A 20,992-nucleotide genomic window follows, 5' to 3' on the forward strand; every position below is an offset into this window, starting at 1 on the left:
ACAAAAAAAAAAATCAGTTTTTTAGAAATTTACCTGTAAAGTCCGAAGTTTAAAACCTTTTTAAAAAAAAAAAAACACATTGTTTTTTTTTTTTTTTTTTTTTAAATAAAACCTTGGTCCTTACTCCTTTAATTGAAAAAAAAAATTAGGGCTTGAATTACATTTTTCGAGGAGTTATAAGCTTGGAAAGATGGGGTGGAATTATTCACTATTTTCACGAAATTTCTGACACTGCTACCGCGGCACTAATTGTGTTTCGAAGTAAATAAACGCTTTAAATTAAGTTAAAACACGAAAAACTTATCCAAGTAGGTAGAAGAGTAACTACTCTTGCCTGATTTGTTTTTTGATAATTTTTCGTTTTGTTGTAAAATTGTTTTATAATTAGGTTTATTGAAAAAACAAAACAAAACAAAACGTTAATTTTATGGAATGCTTTCTTCTTTCCAAAATAATTACCATTTCTTTAGATGCGTGACTGTATCTTTTAAAAAGTTTGTCGGTGGTTTGTCACGCTTATGTTTGAAATATTATTTTCGTTGGTCTGTCACGCTTATGTTAAAATCGTCTTTTCATCGATAAATATGCAGGTTTAATAGACTTGTTAGAATATCCCTTTTTTTGTTTTTTATTTAGCTGGTTTTTGAAAGTTTTTTTTTCTTCTAAAAGTTAAAATATCTAACATAAGATTCCATAACATGGAGACGATTCGGATTTTTATTGTTACCCCTTTTTTTTTTACCCTTTTCCCCTAAATGTTAGCTACGAACAATTGTAGAGAAGTGGTAACGTCTGGAGCCTACCCCACCCAAAGGGGGGGAGACGTAAAGGAGGACAGAAGAAAACAATACAAGACGACCCTGGGGTGGGAGTAGAAATAATAAGACGGTCATGCACAAGGACGTATTGGTTGGGGCTGGGGGAGAAAAGCAGGACATATTCGAGGGTGAGAAGAAAAATAAAGGAATCGCATTTTTATGGTAGAGGAATGAAAGAGTAAAGGAGTGGATGAGAGAGAGAGAGAGAGATAGACAGATGCTGATGGAACCACGTTTTTTTTTTCTTACTATTATCGTCAAACAAGCTTTGGAGTTTTATATTAATGGCATCAGTGGTTGTTGGAAAATAATAAATAATTCAAATATGGGCTGTTCAAGAGAGAAGTTACCGAGAACGATATAAGAAGCAAAGAGAGAGCGAAAGATAGAGATAAAGAAATAGAGAGAGGGGGACAAAAAGAGTTTTTTTTATTTTTTTTTTTTTTAAGAAACTCAAATTGCAATGATGGTAATTATTCATGATACAAGAACACCCGCAGAAAAACCTGGATGTTTAATAGTCATTTTTACACCGTACTTCACCCTGAGCAAAAAGGCCCGACTAGCGGTATTCTGTAGAGTGGACGCCCTACGGTACATCTTGGTCTCTTCTCGTGTTGGTTTGGTACCGCTGTCTGTCCCCAACATAAGAAAAAGGAAGGAAGAAAAATAAATAAAATAGACAGGAATAAGTATGTTATAAAAAAAAATTAAAAAAAAAAAAGATAAAGGGGAGTTAGAAAGAAAGAAAGAAAGAAAAGCACCGTTTATTTCTCCAACTCTTCTATCCACTCTCCTCTCCTATCAAGGACACAATAATATTGCCACACACATACATCGTCCTACCCCAACTCTTTCTACTGCGGTCGTTGTTTTTGTAGTTTCCAACATTTCGAAAGGTGAGTACTTTTATTATTGTTATTTTTTTAATACTCAAAGACCCAGATCCGCCAATAATACTTAAACAAACAAATAAAAACATAGGAATAAGTTTCTAGCGTAATAATTGGTATTTTTTCTTTTTATCTTGCATGCACACATCTAAAAACGTAAACACCAGTACGTTTTATTTTGGTAATTTTATTTTTAAGAGATATACTGTCATAATTTTTTCATTATTAAAGATATCAGATTTTTTTCCCCCTCTCTCCTCCTTAAGGAGGAGGTCTTCTTTTGGTAAGAGTGGGGGTTGGGGGTATTTGCAAAAATCATGTAAATAGAATAGTGGGCTAGAAGTGCCATAAGAAACAGCGATATGCCGTTGAAAATGAAAAAAAAAAAAGTTAGGCATCCTTGGCGAACTCATCCCCACCCTCAACCACAGGTGCGGGAAAGCAGAGGGACGTCCCAAGCTGGAGTCGCGACTCCGACACAAAACACCTGCTGCTGCTGCTGATGCTCACGTGTTCGGCAGACAGTGACTTTTTTTGTTTACCTACACTCATATTTCGAATGTACCATTTTAGGAAGACTTTGGTCAGATCTGGTCTTGGGGATTTTGTTACATAAACAACAAAACGAAAAAGTGTTATCCCCCACCCCCAACAAATATATAACAAATAAATGTTACCAAAGGCAATATAATTTAGTCTTTGATCTACCTGAATAAGTTCTTGGTACTTCAGCTTATTTTAACGCGTTTATTTGCTTTGAAACATTTGCTTTGTTGAGTGTTACGTTAAAATCAATTTTAAAAAATGGATACGAGATGATGGTCATCTTTGGAATCTTGATAATCACTGAAAACTCGAAAATTAAACAAAATAATGGTAGAAACATACCCAATAAATCTCACCGTGACAACATACATAACATTCTCGACTTTTTTTTCATAGCAATCTACGGAACATCAGGTTGTTTCCTATTTAATAAAGTAAATTATTTAGATTGTCGGCATGATTTGGACAGAACTTATTTTTACTTAGATCTTTAACTAGAAAATTATAAGCTCGAGTTATCGATCCTCCTTAGCTAGCCCAAATCTTTATAAAGATGGCAACTATCTTTTCTGGTAGAGTTTTCATTTCGGCGTGTCACGTGTACGATCGAACTTTCTAATACTTGCTGTTTTGTGTTACCACTTAGTAAAACAAACAAAAAACACACAGTTGTTTAGGAATAATAAACGCATTGCACTAGAATTTACGTGACTAAAGTAGGAATAAATCAGGATTCAATGTAAGAGAATCGTTTTGTAGGATATCTAAAAAGGTATTGATACTAAGGATTTTTCGTGAGGGGTACAATTATTTCCTTTTTCGGAAAAAAAAAGTGGGGGGGAGTACTCATGCACTTACTGATCCGTGCTGAAATAATAACGTTATTATTTAAAAAGCCATTCTTAACATGGGGAGGGGAAGGTGTTTTGTACTTATTCTGTACTTTAACTTTACAATTGAAAAAAAAAAACAAAAAAACTTCATATAACTTGGAAATACGATTTTAAAAATAGCGCGGATCAATAAGTACATTAGCACCAAAAGTTTATTATAAACAAAATGTTAGCACTTGTGTAGGTTAACATTCGTAAATAAATTTAGAACGCCATTCTTAACATGGGGAGGGAGTTTAACTTATGTTTGTTCGGGCCAAGATGACAGTCTTTTCTGATACTACACTACACCTTTTTGATCAATGGAGAAGAAATCCTTTGTTCCTCTCCAGAGTGCCACTTTTAGAGGAGCTGGACTTTTCCCACATTAAAAACTGGCCTTGTGTTTAACTCTGTCCCCGTGGGGAGGCAAGTAAATAGGAACTCTTACGTTGCACGGGCGGAACTCTCCTAAAATAATTAATTTCCTTAGGGATATGAAACTGTAACTGCATTAATGCCAAAATTTCAAGAATTGTGTAAAACTTCCAAAATTGTGTTGTTTAGAAAGTTTTAAAAAAGTATTTTCTTTAAAACTTTTCTTTATTTGCAGAGTAAAAATCAGATTATTGAACAAAAAAATTAAAAAAAAAACAACACGAGAAAAAAAAAACAAAAAAAAAACAACCAAGAATGTCTTCTCTTAAAGTTCGGAACGTTTAATAAAGTTCACTGAATATTCTTACTACCTGTCCTATTGGCTTGGATCGGAAAGAACTATGATTCTATTCGGTTTCCGGTTGCCATTTTCCCGGACTGGTTTATTCCCGATCGACGATCGGTCAACTAGTCTAAAAGAAGTAGTGGTGGGTGGGGTGCTTGGGGTGCTGGTGCTGGTGCTCTGTGGCTCCCCATGTTGAAAACCGGCCTCGTGTCACATCCCCTTTCCGTGGAAAGAGTACGATTTACCTACCAAGTCGCTTTTGATAGCCTTGTGCCTACTTTGTAAATGAATTATTTTTTTTATTATTTGCGAATAAATTCAATGCTTTAGTAAGTCTCCGATCATCCACTCTGGGTGTTTTTTTTCTCGATCACCCAAATGTCGCCCACCACACCACCCCGAATGCCGATGACAGCAAATTTTGTAATATTCACCTCAAACTTAAAACCTCGTGTGTCCCATCCAGCCTTTTTGTGGGAAGAAGACATGCCTCACGCATTTTCTTCACTGATGCATTATTAATGCTTGCCAAAAGTAAAAGAAAGAATATTTCGAATACCAAAGACTTAACCAGTTCTTTCGTCATCCACCCGTAATAGTTACAACAAACAATATTGTTTACCTTTTTAATGGACTTGAGCCAATGATATTTAAACTAAAACTTGAACCTAATGAAATTTATGAGACAAGAATTGGTAAGAAATAGTTTATATTTTCAACCTTTAAAAAACTAACAAACAAAAAAGGTTCGTTTTTTTTTTTTTAATAAGTTTTTTTTTTCTGACTGACCCAAATTTCTGTGTTTTACGGGTGGAAATTTTGCATCCAACAATGTTGGCACCAAAGCCACCGTGAGAAACTTATTTATATTATTTAAAATTCAGTAATCGCAGAATTGTCCACGTCAGGCAATCAAAGGAAATTCCACGTTTATTAACATAGTGTGACCATTTTGTTTGTATTTCTCGTCTCGACGTGACTTTGATAATTACGCATTGAATTATTCTTTCCATTTGTTCATCGAACATTTTACATCAAATAAACAATTGTATTTTTAAATATCTATTTACCTTCATAATCAGTTAAAGACATTACAGCGATCGTAGCAAAAACTATTTTAAAGTAATTCAATTTAAAAAATAAATTAAGTTCACCCGAATGCATTTCGATGTAAGGCAGAATACGGACCGGACTTTATTTTTCTTTTTAGATAGGATAGTTAAGTTAATTTCAATTTTGACGATATGTTTTTGTTAGGTGAAAGTACAGATCATGGCCTAAGAATAGGCTTCTAAATAATAACGTTATTATTTCAGCACGGTCCGTATTTTAAGTACTATTTTTTTTTAACACCAGCAAGTCAGACATTTACTTGTTTTTGCTTATAGTTAAAAACAAATTACTTTGATTTCCTTCGGAATTTGGAAAGAATATGGAAGTATTTAAACTGACATTAAAATTATAAAATTAAATTTATTCAAAATTTTAGAATTCAATTTGAAAAAAGAAAAGTGAGAAACAAAATGAAAGTAAAAATGACTCCCAGACAACGCCGTTGTGCATGTGCACATAGTTAGCAAAGAATAAAGAAATAATTAACATTTTGGTTCTAATGCAGATCCGCGCTATTTTTTTAAATCGTATTTCCACGTTTAAAGTTTTATGATAAGTTTCTTTATTCAATTGTAAAATTAAACTACAGAATAGGTACAAAACACCCTCCCCCTCCCCATGTTAAGAATGGCTTTTTAATAACATTATTTCAGCACGGATCACTCTCTGCAGTACCAACATTTTTTTTTATCTACTTAAATATTTTAGTCAATATTCACTGGTTGTCAACTTGCAAAGAATGTTTATTCCGAAAGCCGTTCTTAACAGGGAGGTTTAAAATAAGAAAATGCCTTTCGGAATAAACACTCCCAAATCACCCCATATTAAGAACGGCTTTCGGAATAAACACCCTTTGCAGGTTAGACAATTAGTGCACATGGACCAATATTTTAAATGGTTGAATCGTTAATTTAGAACCGGCTGTAGCAATTTCGGTGCTCATGCACTTATGTTACCGTGAAATTCAAGTTTCACGATATCTATTTTTATTAAATTGTTAAGTGAAAGTACAGAACAGTTACAAACATCTTCCCTTCCCCATGTTAAGGACTTTCAAAATAACGTTATTATTTCAACATGGTAACATAATATAAGTACCATAAATTCTTCCACTTAGTTGAAAATGTGGTGAGAGCCTGAGAGTTGGTGCTACTACAGAATTTGAACCGAACCAAAGTGACTTGCTGGATTAAACCTAAATTTTTTTTTTTTTTTTTGAATTCTAACAAATAACTACAAAAATAAATAAATAAACAGTTCGGTTCAAATTCTGTGGAAATACCTAGAATTTAATTTGAAATCAATTAAAATTTATAAAATATTCCGCTAATTCTATGCAATTGGAAATTCTAATAATATTTATTTTACCTTGATCTGACCCAGGCCCTGCTCTGTGATGGAGTAGGATTCTGTTTTCGGGAGGCTATCCTCCTAGGCATTATGTCCTCCTTCTGGAAGAGAGATGTGCCCTTTTTAGGGGGAGGATTGGATACCTTTCATTTTAAATCTCGTATCACATACTCTCCGTGGGAAGAAGAGGTAATTAATGGTAAATAATTACATTTTCTCAGGAAATGGGGGTAGGGATTAAAAATAAATAAATAGATTATTTGGCGCGGGCGGGGAGGGGGGGGGTCTTAGAAGAAAAAGAAAAACTACCTGTGAATGTAATAATGGTTTCTCCCTTCTCTTTCTTTTGTACAGGAAGGCGCTATTTTCTTGTTAAAGAATAGGTGACACTTCTCCCTCCCCTTTCCCATGAGTTTTGTCGGGTGGCTGTAACAAATTTTTGGTTTTTATAGTACTTCAATTTACTGCCATCTTATCTTGACAACAACAAAACACAGCGACCATTACCACAAAAAAGTTGTTTGGCCTAAATTTCTGCTGCAATAGAAGGAAAAAACAAAACAAATATTGCGTGGCCGAGTTTTTCTCTCTTTCGGTTTTGATCTTCGAGCGGACTTTTTGGTGTGTGTATATATATATTTTAATCTTGTAAGTGTTTTTCTTTTTTCTAACCATTTAAGGTTCCACGTCATATCTAATAAATGTGTCTACATTGATATATTCTATCATAAACGTATATCTACCTTTATTTTACCTTTTCGAGCAGGACCAAAGAGCGTCGATATTTATTTATATGGCGGGTCTCTTGTTTCCGTTTTGTATATATATATATATACAAACCTCACATGGAGACAGTTTTGGTCCCAAAGTTTTTTTTTTTCTTCCTCTTCTAATGAAGACGGATGTGGTTTCTCAACAACACGTTTAATATGTTTGTTAAACAACTTGAAGGAATGAACTTATCAGACATTACTTTTGAGTGATCAATAATTTCAAAAACAAACGTTAAACATTCTTCCACATTCGGTCAGATTTTTTTTTTTTTTCGCTCTATAATTATTTAATAATCCTTTGTGCTTAAGAAAAACAACTTTATTTTCTATTTGGAAATATCGAAATATATAGCATTTTTTTTTCTCTCCAAACACGTCTTTGATTTTGTTTCGGATTTTTTTTTTTTTTTTTTTTAGATGGCGATCGATAATCTCTTACTTAAACTATTTTCATCATTTACGTTTCGGTCGCCCCCCCCCCCAGGTGCATATTTTTAACACGGGGACCTTTTAGTCGAATTTCGAATCGAACCTTTTAGGGGTAGATTGTTCTCATTCCGTCAACGAATAAAAGTAACTTTTTATTCCTAATTATTACTGCCTAGAATAAGAATCCACCCGACAATTCTAGTTTAAATTTTGGGGACCTTAATCCTACGAACCATGCTATATATATATATATATATTTTAAGATTATATTTCCAAGTTAAATTAAATTTTTACGGTATTTTTGCTAAATTGTTAGGTGAAAGTACAGAATTATAATCCCCCCCCCCCCGTCAAGAATGGGTTTCTGAATAAAGTATTCTGCACAAGTACGGTGTTATCACTTGCCATAAAATTATAAATATTGATTTGTTTCTTACAGAGATTGAAATCTATTTCTAATTATCGCCGTGAATCAAAAACTCCGTGTTCCAAAGTTGACCTGGTAGGTTTTCCTGAGTTAAAAAATATGCACCTGACGATCTGCTGAGGTGACATCGGCCGAAACATTAAGATAATTGTAATTTGAATATTCCAAATAATACATTTATGAAGAACTTTTACTTAGTTTATTTTTGTTGCTGTTAAAATGAATTATTTTCGCCATATAGAAGAATTTTATAACCTTTTAAAAAAATAACGGTAAGAATTGTTTTGGTTAAAGATCTATATTGCCAGCACGAAACTGGACGTGGAATCTGCCCTTCTTGTAAGGTTAGTGGGTAAATTTATTTTTCTTGCAGCACGCATCCCTGTGCGCATGCGTTAGATTATTCCACAACTAATTTCGTGGCGGCACAGACCTGTTCTTTTTATTCACACCTGTTAATTAAATGTCAAGAATACAGGTTAGTTTGACTTAGATATAGGCGTTATCTTAAAAGAAACAAAACTTTTCTGACTTTCTCTGGCATCGTAAAAACGGTAAGGTCGGAAATTATGGGTTTCATTACTAACAACTTTTTTCTTTTTTTTTTTTTTTTTTACAAATACCCAGCGTAGTATAAACACACCCAACCTCAACCTCCCCATGTTAAGAACGGCTTTCAAGGTAGTAGTGTTTATTCCGAAAACCATTCTTAATATGGGAGGCTGGGGCAGGTCGTAAAAAAAATAAATACTTTTTTCTTTTAAGAACATGTTTTCGTCCAAATAAAAAAAAAAAACATTAAAAACGGTAAATTAGATCTAATCTCGGAACGCGGACAAAACAATACGACCGAGAGAAACAGAAGGGCGACGATAGCTTAGTTTTACGCTTAGATTGCCTAAGGGTTTAGCGTGACTTGCTAACTCTTAATTTTATTTTTAGTTATTTTCTCATAACTTTTTTTATAAATCAGCCATGTTTCTTTTCTCGGTGATCTTGTTTTTTCTCGGTGATCTTGTTTTTTCCGCGTTTCGCATAGATGATAATTCTTGCTATAACTTGGTGTTTGTTTATTTACAAAAATCTAATTTATAGTAAAAGTAAGTTTCTTGGGATCAATGTTACCTTAGCGAAACTTATCTGTAATTTCCCACCAGTTACCAAACAAGTACTTTTAGTGCCACGTTTCAATTTACCAAGAATGACTAACCTGAGATTTTTTTTTATTGTCACCCCCGCCGGCCCGCCCTCCACCTCCACCTTTTGTTTACGCCTTGAAGACGACAGAAACTTTAATTTTGTTTCTCTAAGTTCTTCCACTTTTTCTATCCTCTTTCACTTTTCATTCATATTTCAAAGTTTTGTTGGAATTTCCAGTTCGGGGCAAAAATAGCCATAATTTATCGAAGACGACCCATGTTTACATTTGTGTCATTTATAGTGAGAATCGGAACAGGTACTACTACGCTTAGCCGTGAGTTTTCTTTCTGTCCCAAATCGGCAATCTATGCTATTTTGCCTGTTGACTACGGTATCTTGCTGATCCTGTGAACTTGTAAAAGATTAACGCTCCCGGACTTTGCCTTTAAAGTTTTTTTTTTTTTTTTTTTTTTTTTTTTTTTTTCCTTGCAAGGCCACTCGAGTATACGGGTTAATGAGTGTAAGATTGTCGGAGCGACAACAGCCTAATAATCCGTAGTGGTGAGTAGAATTTGATTATTTAAGGGTTGACTCAACAGGAACTTACTACAACTTCGTTGTAGTCAGGTAGCAAATGGGCCCTTGTTATAGAGTTCCACAGGTGCCCAGTTCTAAGAAATAAGCTTTGTTCATGGAATTTGCATTTAGATTTAGGCACACAGTGGGTGGAAATTGTTGACAGTGGTTATAGCTAGACTAGTGTTTTCTGTGAAAGTCTTGCAAAGGGGGTGGGGCTAGATTAAAGCTCAAATGAGCATTTTCCATGGAAACAACGATAGAGTAGAGAGACTTGCAACGTTTCTTCTGTGAGAAAAAGGATGCGGGGAGGAGACAGGAACATCACCTAGGTTTCAAAGCCAGTTTTCAACCCTGTCTAGTCAAGAGAGGGTGCTCTGAGCATCCCCCCCGCCTTCCTCAGTTGTGGCAACAGTACTCTATTTTGGGTCGTATTTTGGCTCTTGTAGAGGATTGCATCGGGAGTGAGACTCCTTCAGGAGTTGTAGAATGATGCAACCATTTTTCCAGTGATATTGGCAACAGATTTGATGCTGAAGTCTTTTCTTTCAGCTCAGAAGTAAAGGTTCTTGTCAAAGCAGGACTCTTCTTTGAGACAGAGCTAAGTGGGGATTGGCGTGTTTGGTGGTGAAAAGATAGAAGCTTGGATTTTGATGCATTTACCACGTGTTCAAGGTCTGAGAGAGACGCCTAGAGATTATGGTCGTTGCTGGCCTTTGAAGCTTTGCCATAGTTGATGTCTGCATATATGTCAACAAATGATTTTAGAATGTGATTTGGGAAATCCTTGAAGATCAGGAAAAGAGTTATCTAGGATGGATCCCTGAGGCATAACAGTGTTGATGCTTTGAGCTTTAGACTTTTACTAATCAATGACTACTTGTATAAACCTATCTGAGAGAAAGGATCCAATAGTTGAGAAGACATTTTTAGATATTTCATAGCTGGAAATCTTGTGAAGTAGACCTCTTTGACAAACCAGAACAAATGTTAAGAACTATTCCTCTAGAGCAGAAACCCCCATGAATAGATTCACTGATCCTATGTGAAATCTGTCAGTAGAGTTCAAAATAGACTTTGTAGCCTCGTAGGAGATGTCCTTTTCTCTTCCTTGCAACCTCTATCTCACAGAAGAGATGTTGCGGGTTTGTCTCTAATGTATCGTTATTTTCATGGAAAGTGTTTGACTGAGCTTCAATCTATGGTCCCCCCTCGCCAAACTTTCACAAGAAACACTCGTCTAGCTGTAAACACTATCAATAATTCCCCCCACTCTTTATTTGTGCCTAAACCTAAATGTAGATTCCATGAACAAAGCTTCTTTCTTAGAACCGCACGCCTGTGGAATTGTCTTCCGTTTTCCTGCTTTCCGGCTGACTACGATATGGTTGTCTTCAAGTCTAACGTAAATAAGTTCTCGATGAACCGTCTCATATAAGTTATCAAATTTACCAAATTTTCATTACTAATGATTACTGTATTGTCCAATTTCTACTGTACACTCTTTAACCCTTATCCTTGAGTGGCCTCTTGGCCTTGATAATGTGGTGATGCCTATGTAAAAAAAAAAAATCAGCTGTAGATCTCACAGGACACAGAAACCGTATTGCTCGTCACTGCGGTGGTTTACAATTTCTCTATCATGGCTTCAAGTAACTTGCTCATCATATGCAGAAGACCAATATCCAGTATTTTTAAATAGTGGGCAGACTAATGCGCTTTTTCAGGCTGTTGGGAAGAGTTTATTGCTGATCGTCTGAGGCGCGCCCACTGGGGGATGCCAACCAGACTGTCACATCATCTCACCATGGAAGGGAGATAAATAAAGCAGAGCCTGTGCTATTTTGTGCTTTCTACTTTCGTTAGTGTCTGTTTCTTTTCATGTCTAATGCAATGTTTAAGAAAATAAGATAACCTTGCGATTCAAAAATTTCATACATAGAGCTTGTCAGGGCTACAAAAATAAGAGGTTAAAATGTGTGTAGCATATATATTAAAATTTCTATTTCTCTACCCGTCTCTATCGTTTTCTATTCCTCCCTTTCTTGTTTTTCTATATCCCTTTTCCCCTAGCTCGCCTTCACCTCCACCCTGTCTATTCCGTTTTTAATGTACTGAAAATGTTATTCAGCTAATTTATATAATGCATAACATTGGAAATGGCTGGGAAACGGACCTCCCCACCCCCTGAAAAAATGAAATTTTATTTTTTTTATTCATCTCGGGGGGAGGGGGTGATCACGAATATACCAACTTTGTGCATGTTTGTTTAGTAGCTTTTTTACTTTTAGCTCGACACAATTTTCCTAGACTAAATTTTGAGCTTTTCAGCTTTAAAATAGTTGCCATTGGAACCAAATTACTTATAGTTTTATAACGGTTTGGTTCAATTAATAATGTATTGATCAACCACCGTAATATAATTTACTTATTACGGTGTTGTTTGGTCATCAAATTATTAATTAAACCAAATAGTTATAAAATTAGAACTTATTTTAGAAAATATTGTGCCAGTGTCAGCCATTTTAAGCTGAAAAGTTAAAAATAACAAATCAAATTTAAAAAAACAAAAAAACAAATTTAAAATGAAAGTAAAGACACCCGAACTATGCCGGTTGATAAAATTAGTTGAGACTTATACTATCCTTTTGCACAAAAGCCGACATTCTTTCTAGAATTTGTAATTGTTGTGAAACTAATTCTAAGATTTAATTTTCGTTTTATTCATTCAAATTTTATTTCAACATTTGGAAAGCTTATCTTTGATATGGTGACAAATGCGTTTTATTTTTTCTTTTCAAGTTATTTTTATTTTTAGGAATTTTTTTGAAAGTTTAAATATCACTCATTTGCCGTTTAAAAATTATTTTATTTTTATAAAAATATATATCCATTTCTTTATTTTTTAACACTAATATTTCATAAAATGTTAAGTTGGATTCTATGAAATGTTTGCAATTTTTTTTTTTTTTTTTTTTTTTTTTTTTTTTTTTGCGAGTCCGAGTTAAAAAGAAAAGGGCGGTTTTGTTACAGCCCTTTGAATCCTTGAAAATTAAACAAAATACGGGTAGAAACACATCCAATGAATACGAAGTATGCGGAAATGTGATTAACTGTATCGACTTGACAGTACAGTTGTTTAAAAGTAAATAAACGCTTTAAAATAAGTTAAAAATAAATCTTATCCAGAAGAATAATAAATTCTTGCCTTGGGTAACATTTTGTTGTTGTTGTATATTTAACCATTTTTACTATTGTAAGAAATGTCCTATTCTAATATAAAAATATTATTTTTAAAAACTTATGGTTCAGTAAATAATAGGTAATGCCTCACTCCTTTTTAGGTTTATATAAAAATCTTAATATTTTTAAACCGGTTCTGGTGAAATTTGTAAGACTACCTCGACCCCTCCCTTTACAAGAAATAGCATGATTTAAAAAAAAAAAAAAAAAAAAAATGAATGGTTCAAAACTAAAAAAAACAAAACAAAGAACAAATGTTTTGTTTACGATTCCTCCCCCCCCCCAACCTCTAATATTCAGAAATCCGCATTCTTCCACTTTCTACACGTGTTGGTCTATTAGCAGACTGCACCAAATTCCCAAGTGTTTTTGTTGGAGCCAATTCTAGCACCTCCACCCTACCCGACAAACACACCCTGAGCTTTCCTTTCTTACAGCCTTCTATTATAGATCTGTTACACATCTGACACCGCCTCCCATATATTGACATTTTTCTTCCACAAACGAATACTGCAAAGGATAGCTTAAAAAAAAAAAGACTATCACTACTCGGAATAATTGCATTGTCTACGATGAAAGTGCTATAACCATTTCTTTTAAGGTAATTTCTTCCCAGCCATGAATGCCCTTATTTTGTTTGGAGAATTATCTCTCAATCACGTATGTCACATCAACAGATTAATAAACCTACGACTACACACATGCTTTTACTTTTATTGATAAGAAATGATTAAAAATAAGATAAAATATAGTATACCACACTTTAACATTAAGCCGAAAAGGAAAAATATTGTAAAATCAGCAAATATTTAAATCGAGGGTGACCTCGATGTGAGAAGTGGTGAGCATTCAAAGTATTGCCTGTTAAAATCAATTTAGAATAATACATGAAGCCTGAAGAAAAGCATTTTAAATGAGTAAATATGCTAGTGCTATCGGCTTATTTCCTAGATGTTTCATAGGATTAAGTTTGATAAAAGTAGTTTATTAGTGACTTATATAAAAATAATTTGTTCTTTCTCTCTTTCATATATATATATATATAAATATATTTGTTTTTAAAATATAATTATCTACTGACATGTGTTTTGTTGTCTACGACTCAGCAGAGTGGCTGAAAAAGCGAGATTCATGTCCAGATTGCTATTTGAAATTCACCAGCTGTGATAATCTGGCTTTACTAGCGTGTATTCCAATTCTTGCTGTACCTGTTTATTTGAACCTGAAATCATAAAAATTGGTCAGTCATCTCATAGTATGTATAGCAATAGCATACTGAATTTTCAAGAGTCTACAATTTTAATTTTAAATGCCTGTACAAAAAAGTTAAAGGCACCTCGTGATATATGGCACACACATATGGAAGCGGTACCCCTCTAAATTTTTGTCTTTTTAAATTTTTTTTAGCTGATTATAAAATGGACATTAGTCTCAATTTTTTTTTTTTTTTTTTTTTTTTTTTTACAAAAAGAGTCACTACTTATCAAGGCCTGGAGGTCACTCGATAAGGGTTAATGAGTGTACAGTAATCAATATCATAGTAATCGTTAGTAGTGGAAATTTGGTAAATTGGATTATTTGAGGGGACGGCTCCTCAAGAACTTGTTCATGTTGAACTGGAACACAACCATATTATAGTCAGCTGGAAAGCAGGGAAACGAAAGAGTTCCGTAGGCGTGTAATTCTATGAAATAAGCTTTATTCATGGGATCTATATTTAAGTTTAGGCACAGATAAAGAGTTGGGAAAATTATTGATAGTAGTTTCAGGTAAATGAGTGTTTTTCGTGAAAGTTTGACAAGGGGAGACCATAGCTTGGAGCTCAGATGAGCACTTGCCATGAAAATAATAAAGCAGAGACAGGCTCGCAGCATCTCTGGGAAAGAAGTTGCAGGGAAGAGAAAAGGGCATCCGCCCCCCCCTCCACTAGGCTACAAAGTCTATTTTGAAAGCAAGGCAGGATAAGTGCTTCTAGCAGCTCCTGCCTAGATGTGGCAACAGTTCTTGATCCTTGGATGTACTTGGCTCTTATACAGGTAGACAATTCCATCAGCAGTGAGATATTTACTGAAGTGTTAGAATGATCCCCCCCCCCCATCTTTCCAGTAATCTTTGCAACAGATTTGATGTATATGTTCCATTTCAGATCAGGAGTAAAGGTCAGACCCCAAAGGTTGTCAAAACATGGAGCCTCCCCAAGACAAGAGCCATTCATTTCAATTGATGTCAGACGGGGATAAAAGCATTGATGATGTAAAGAGAAAAGCTTGGTTTTAGACACATTAAAATTAACCAGCCACTTCTTTCCTCATTGTATGACGTGCTCAAAATCAGAGGACAGAGAATGAGAACTTTGGCGTTTATGGCCTTTGAAGTGTTACCATAGATGGTAGTGTCTACTAATGATCTTAGGATGTGATTTGGGAGATCATTGATGTAGATCAGAGAGTTGGACCCCTGAGGGACTCCAGCATTAATACTGTGACCCTCTAATTTCTACCCATCAACCGCTACTCTTATAAACCTATCAGAAATTATTTAATAATTGAGAAGGCATTTCCAGCTATACCATAACCATAGATGGAGATCTTGTGGAGTAGACCTTTTATATTGCGTTCTATCAAAGGCCTTTCATATGTTGAGCAATTGTCCTAGAAAAGAAGCCTCCTTCGTTTTGCTGAGGTGGTTGACTACATCTCTATTTAGCAGATTCTAGCAACTTATGATGCACACGAGACTAATTGGTTTGTACTGAAAGAGATGATTGATCACCTGAATTCTTAAATAAAGGGTATACTGATCAGGTATTCCATAGTGTTGGGAAACAGTTCTAAAGACAATATTTAAACAGCTTTGTAAGTATGGTTGAATTGGAACGGCATCAGAGCCAGTTGCTTTACTGGAATCAAGGTTTTTGATTAGCTTGGCAACATCACACACAGATATTTGTATGGTGCATAACATGTTTCCAGATAGAGGAAATACGGGGGGGGGGCGACCATGATCACATAGGTCAGAATTAGATGCAAAGTTCTTGGCAAAGAGTTTGGCTTTGTCTAATGCTGATGAGATTACCTTTGGTCTATTGATGATGGTTTGGGTAGAGCACTAGCTTTTGTTTAGGAACCTGTTTGCTATTTGCCAAAACTGGTGGGAACCAAACCGCTGCTCAGCTACTTTGGACTTAACGAACTGAGCATACAACTTTCTCGCAGTCTTTATTACTCTTTTACAGTGGTTGCTGACAGTCTTGAATCCATTATGTTGGAAGCAATGGAAATAGTGATTTCTGTTCATAATGGTAGAAGCACATTCTGCAGAGAATCACAGCTAGCTGTTGAGTTTTTGCTGGAAGTTTTTGGAGAGTATGAAGTGGTCTATACTTACAATTAACCCTTCTGTCAGGTCTGATACTACAAAGGACACATTCTTTTTAAACATGGAACACAGAGGTAGATCTGATATAAATGTACAGAAGTTATCCCAGTCAACCATAGAGTATCTATATACTGTACGATGGAGAGGTACATCTGAGGACTTATTACATTTCGTTTTTATCTTAACTGATACAACCGAGTGGTTGGAAGATCCCAGTGGAGACAGAACAGAGGATGAACAAAGCTCAGGGCAAGTTGTGAGAAAAAGTCTAGGAGATTTGTATACTGACCATCAGTGGGTGGGTTCGTGAACAAGTTGGGTCGTAAGTAATGGAGAAATCGTGACAGAACCTCCCCTTATCATTTGCCTTGTTTAAGTGGGCTAACCATTCCACGTTGTGAACATTGAAGTTTCCAGATATTAATGTTAGCCAAAGGATGAGCAGACAGGATGTGGTCAATTTTCTCAAATATACTCTTAAAGGTAGTAATTTTACTGTTGTGGGGATAATAGAGGGCAAATATAAATGTAGTGGTGTGAGCAGGTGCAACCTGGAAGCACATATAGGGTAATTTAGGGTCCTTTTGGGAGATGTCCCTACCACATGGAAAGCCATCTCTCATATATTTAAATATTTATAGGTGGTGCTCAGTTTCTAATGTAAAGTTCTAGTAACTTGATCACCTTTTTTTTTTTTTTTTTTTTTTTTTTTTTTTTTCTTAAGCAGTTTGGCCTTTTTTGAATTTTGCTTTCTCCAATTATTTCAAGTTTCGTCACCCAACATTTACAAAGGTTTTGCCCAGGCAAATTTTTATTTTTTTTTCTTAAATACATGTTCTGTTATCTGACATTTGCAATCTAAGAACAATGATGCACTAAAGTACCAACTGAAACTTACCTTTAAAAAGTTGATTTTTAAGAGTATAGCCCTAAAAATCAACTTTTTAAAGGTAGTTTTGTTTTTTACATTTACAGTTTCTCCAAAGTTTATCAATTTTTGCTTTTGAATATTTCTGAATGGACATGGCATGCCAACATAAACACAACTTACATTGTGCAATTAATCTTTTGGATTGAGCATATTGTAAAGCTGTATCCATAATGCAAATTTAAAGTCAAATTATTAAGAGCCAAAAAGAAGTTTTGAAGGCCAAACTGCTTTTAAAAAAGACAAATTTGCAAAATTTGGCCTAAAAACATCAAGTGGTTCTGAAATGGGTTATTGATTTACTAAAACATTGCATTAGAAACTGAACACTCTTACAAATATTTACTTTTTAAAAATAATTTTTGATAATCTGGTAAACTAGTGTTTATTTGATAATAATCCACTGAAAAAAATTGAAAAAGACAAAAATATACAGAGGGGTACTACTTCGATATGTGAACTAATATATATATATATATATATATATATTTAAATGTCTGTTATTCTTTCCTTTTTATATCTAGTATTTTATTTTTTTATTTTTATACTAAACAATTTTCAGTTCAAAATAAAAACGAACCCTATCATGATTTTCTTAAAATTTTACTAGTAGGATAGGGTCCTATTGTTAGGCCACACCTAAAGAAGTGTGGAATCTACCCACTATCTCCACCTCACCAGTTACCATCCCTCTCCACAGCTAACAGTCTAAACCAGGAGTCCCCAAAGTTTTCCTAACAGGCGGAGAACTTTGCGTTTTAGTGAAACTGGTTCTGCAAAACAGCATTCTTTTAATTATTTTCTGAACAAAAACAAATACCTTCACTATTTTCACATATTTCTATTTAAAAAAAAATTTCCTAAATATTGTTTTCCATAAAAACACCAGACTAAATTAAAGACTTTGGCGGGTCATAGTTTGAAGACTCCTGGCCTACACCATTGTTGAAATGGTTTGCTAACAGATGTTTCTGGTTCTCTGCAGTTCTAAATGGTCTGCCCTTCCAGGCTTTACCTTCCTTATCTAAGAAGGTATTTGTTATTGCCTGAAGTACCCTACAAGGGAATGCCAACGGGACTGCCAAGGCATTTGCAGACCAAAGTTGTTTTTCTCTAGGAAGCTGGCTTTTGAAATCTCCCTTTGCATTCTAAAAGCACCGTCCTTAACCTTTAATTTTTGTAACTTGTTTGGGATTATTTAGAATCTGACTATTTTCAAAATATTTTCCTACAAAACTAATAAAATTGTCGATAACCATTTGTGTACACATTGAATAACCAAACAAGTTGTAACATGTAGATAAGAGATTATCAAATCCCAACTACAAGGGACATTCCAAGGGTAATGCCTCCTATTTTTTTAAATTCTGCTAAACTGGATTGGAGGGGATTGCAACTGGCATTGTTGTAATGACTGAACTTGTGTATTCATGACCTGAAAATTTCATTTCTCTGTTGCAGATATTGACGGTGTGAGATTCTAAAAAAGCAACCCTTGTTAAGGACATGTCAGAAGCAGACATGTCATTGAATTTCTGGCAAGTGTGCATTGAAAATGATGGTGACTATGTAGAAAAGTAAATTCTGGAGCACAAATGGTTGCTTTTTTTTTTTTTTTTTTTTTTTTTTTTTGTAGCTCTTCAACTTTTTGAGTTAAAAAAAAAAATAGGAGGGTTTGCTTTTGGAACGACCCTTGTATGTCTGTCTCCCTAGAACAAAAGCACAGTTATAAAGCGTCTAAAGAGTTCAGATGAAGAAAGTGCATGTGTAGGCATGTGTAAGTGAAACTGAACTGTCATTGTATCTTGGTAGTCCATGGCTGACTTGCGTTGTTTGTCAAGATGCTAGTAGCCAAAAGTTCATGACCAAATTTTGTTTGCCCACAAGATCCATAGTAGTAGTTCTGACTGGCAAGGTTCCTGTGGCAAATTGAGTCTCTTCATTGCTGACCACGTCTGTGTTGTCAGCTCTGTAGTTACTACTAATAGATGTTTGGCTTCTAGAGTTGGTTGAAGTTCAGTATAACCAACCAATCGAGTTTTGAGCATTTTGATAGAATTAACCAATCAATAAGTATTTCAACCTATAAACTTTGCACATTTTACAGAGATCATTTCTGTACTGTTATTGTCATTGTTACTGCTGAAATAGGAGTTCTACAGATATGTTGTGAAACCAAATAAGTAAAATATTAGTTTCTTGGATTTTTTTTTAAATTTATTTTTACCAATCCTGAAGATTGCATCGATTTCATAGTTTTTTTTTTTCTTCTTTATGTATTGTTTCCCTTTAACCAGATAACCTATTGAAAATAATTCCTCAAATTTAAATGTGATTGTTTGAAAGAAAGCTTTTTTCTTTTCTTTTCTTTTAGAACTTTCCAGTCCTTTCCCAATTTTATTGGCTAGGCAATGCTAACAAAGGTAAAATGTAAAGAAAAACGATAATCAAAAATACCAACATACATTCAGTTGACGTAATAAACTTATGGGGAGAATTTGAAGTTAAAACAGTCACTGTCTCCTTTTAGATTTTGCAGATGTATTTTAGTTTATTTTACAGCAACCTTTTTGGGGTCATTTAATGCTAAAACATTAAGACAAACCAACTAATGAATTGTCTTCATTAGATGTGTTTCATAACAAAAGTTTTTTGATTATATAATTGCCAGAATGCAGTACATACTCTAAATTATTCATTGACAGAGCTGAATTCTCTGATTTCCAGCATATCAATCGTTTTTTTAGATATTTAATGCCAACACATAATAGCCAATTCATTGAAAACAATCTATTAGGAAGATTCTTTTGAAAAGTGATTGGATTACTCGCTGCTCCAGAAAATATTTGACTCCTGATGCAATCCTTTTGAGTGTAATAGAACAATGATCCAAAAAGGGGTAGCAAAACCCCCCCCCCCAAAAACTCTGATGGCAACTTTCTGTCTAATGATACAATAGCATTCTGCATCCAGGCTGGTGCTCTGTATGTAGGCCTGAGACTAAGGAGACAGGTTTGCCCAGTTAGCAGGGTTTCCTCCTCTTCCCCTCTCGGCATTGCAGACAGTCCGAAAAAGGTAAGTCCATACTGTTGGAGCCAGCACAGCTGCAAGAGTTGTCGGAAAGGTTTTGCAGTGCTTCACCATCCGCCTATCGAGACTCCAAACCGGATTATTTTGTTAGGGCTTATTCCTTAAGCTTTTGCCTTTCCAAAGTCATCCACGAGTCGGTGGAATTATTTGCCTATAGCTGGTGAAAATTTGAAAATATTTTCAATTTTGACAATTTTCGTCCAAATTGAAATAACTCTACCATATATAATATAAAAAAAATATCCAACTGCGAATATTGAATATAGTTGTCCCAAGCAAAAATTAGCATTAATCCAGTCAGAAGTTTGGAATGTAAGAATAGTCGTATAAATTTAGTCAGGATCTGCAATTGTCTTATGTTGAGACAAAAAGCTATGACTGAAAAATTCAAAGAGATTCAGTATATATTCTATACAGTGATTCTGGTACCCGATTGGTTCGTTCTTATCACCCCTGGCTATAAATATAATCATCCAATTTTTTTGTGAACATACCTAGTACATTTATTAAGCCATCAGTTCGCATCATTCGTTTGATATTCTTTTGTGATTAGTGTTGCACGCCAGTTGAGGTTCATTTTGGTGGCTTTTTACCTGTTGGGCTGAGGCAAATGCTCTGGGTAACCCTAGGGGATCCACCCTCCCAAGCCTTACCTCTCGGCTTTTGTTGTCTGAGGTGCCCTCACTGGAGAA

The 20,992-nt window shown here is 34.7% G+C and overlaps 1 protein-coding gene across 3 annotated transcripts in view; it reads left to right on the top strand.

Annotated features, from left to right (window-relative positions):
* Positions 1–510: 510 nt before the first annotated feature.
* The window catches only part of LOC145297523 (uncharacterized), a 609,211-nt gene continuing 588,729 nt past the window's right edge, over positions 511–20,992 (top strand). Inside the window, exon 1 of one of the 3 annotated variants that reach the window (XM_080143435.1) lies at positions 511–1,717. The gene's annotated coding sequence lies outside the window, so the exon portion shown is untranslated. Of the gene's footprint in view, positions 1,718–6,632; positions 6,965–8,272; positions 8,424–20,992 lie in introns of those variants that run through there. The other 2 variants (XM_080143436.1, XM_080143437.1) reach the window with 2 other exon arrangements.

The sequence above is a fragment of the Euprymna scolopes genome, chromosome 18 (genome assembly GCF_053919585.1).
Source record: "Euprymna scolopes isolate OS-2025 chromosome 18, ASM5391958v1, whole genome shotgun sequence".
Lineage (NCBI taxonomy): Eukaryota > Metazoa > Mollusca > Cephalopoda > Sepiida > Sepiolidae > Euprymna > Euprymna scolopes.